This window comes from Oryzias melastigma, linkage group LG6, assembly GCF_002922805.2.
Source record: "Oryzias melastigma strain HK-1 linkage group LG6, ASM292280v2, whole genome shotgun sequence".
Classification (NCBI taxonomy): domain Eukaryota; kingdom Metazoa; phylum Chordata; class Actinopteri; order Beloniformes; family Adrianichthyidae; genus Oryzias; species Oryzias melastigma.
Genome location: NC_050517.1, coordinates 30,936,453 through 30,938,323, shown reverse-complemented (window position 1 = coordinate 30,938,323; position 1,871 = coordinate 30,936,453).

Genomic DNA, 1,871 nt, shown 5'->3' with positions numbered 1-1,871 from the left:
CTGTTAAAGTCCCATTCTGAACATTTTTGGTTGATTTAAAAGCATTCTTGTGGTCTTAATTATGATTTAGCCTAAAAACAAAACAAACAGTGTAGCAGGAAATAAATTGGAAATTAGAAAAAAAATTAAAAACTAAAATTAGAAATTTTAAATAATATAATATAATATTTTGATATTAAAATATTATATTTTAATCTTATTTTTTAATTTTAATAATATAATATTTTAAAATGAAATTAGTTCGAAATTTACCTTTGAGTTTCTGGCGGGACTGTTGGTGCAGAGCAACTCCATCCCCCTTCCCCACCTCGTTGCTGAGAACTCTGAGAGCTTGCAGTCTCACTAGCTGACAGCCCCTCACAACTCTAGGCTAACATTAGTGGTGCAGCAAAAATGGGGACCAATAACAGAGCTATCCATTTGTACAGTTTAGATCCAGATTCAAGATGTTTGTGGAACTGTCTGTCTGTAAGTAGATGAATCAGAATGTACCAGAGCAGGGAGTTTGTGGATTGCCAAAGGATTTATGTCACAAATGTTATCTTTTTCTAAAGACATTTTTTTTCTGCTCCTGATTCAGAATGTCTCTTTTAAGGGCGTCAGTGTTGAGCAGTTTTTACCAAAATATTACCACAAAATCAAACCAGTTTTCCGTTGACTAAGTTAAACTTCATGAGGACATCGACACTTTGCCAAGACCTCCAGTGCTTGTTCCCAGCTGCATTCCTGTAGTCAGCCCTTTGGTTTCTCCTTTGTCGGCTGCCAAACCCCCAATGAGCTGCGTTGCTGAAACTGGTCTGGCCAAAGAGTCTCACCTCTGTCAGTGCAGACGGAGCCTCGCTATGCTTTAAACTGACGCCACGGATGACAAAGTACCATCGTGGTGACTCATATCAGCAGTTAGAAGGGTCATCTGTAGTTCACTTTGTTTTTGTTTTTTAAGTGGAATTCTGTAAAACTTTTCTTTTTTTTCAGAATTGAGATCTAATTTTAAATGTGAGTTTGCAGCTGTAGAGTACATGAATTATTGTTAATATTAGTGAGACCTTTTTTTATTGCTCTTAAAGGGCCTAATTAACCATTCTCACTCTACATTTATGGCACCCAAAAGGACACAAAGACTAACTGACTCTAAGAAAATCAGAGCTTTGGATCAGAGGGATTACTGTATAAAGTTTGTTTGGTCCACTTATAGACAAATAGATCCATGAACGTCTTTGTTTCTCTCTGCATTTTTGTTGCACCGCTTATGTTTGGTTGGGGTTTGTGAGGGGCTGTAAGCTAGCAGGGGAGAATGTAGTAAGATGGGTGATGGGAAGGTGGGGTGGGGCTGCTCTGGTCCTGCCACCAATTCTGGTGAACTCCTGCCACTCTGCAGACACTATGTCCTAGACCAGGGGTCAGCAACCTGTGGCTCCAGAGCCACATGTGGCTCTTTTATCTCTCTATGGTGACTCTGGCTAAAGAAAAATAAAATAATAGTAATTTTTTAAAGTAAGGATTACTTAAGTAGCATAATTGTGTGAATGCTTAGAGCGCATCAACACTTTCCATACGTTTTTTGGCATCTAAAAACTCTTTCAGGGATTTCAGAAATTTTGGTATCAAAGCTCATTCAGGACATTACTGCTTGTATTTTTGGTATTCATAAACTTTGTGGCTTTTTAAAAATCAAGCAAAATATACCCCACAGGAAATTAATCAGTCTTCAAATTTTAAGTAGATTAGCAAAAAGTGATTAAATATATTCATGGATAATGTTTTCATCTTTTAGAGTAATTTTCAAAAAATTAGGAGTTTACCTAATATTTTGGCAATATGCTAACGTTTTTGGCTAATTTGTTATTTACTAAGGCTTTTAAGATGAATTT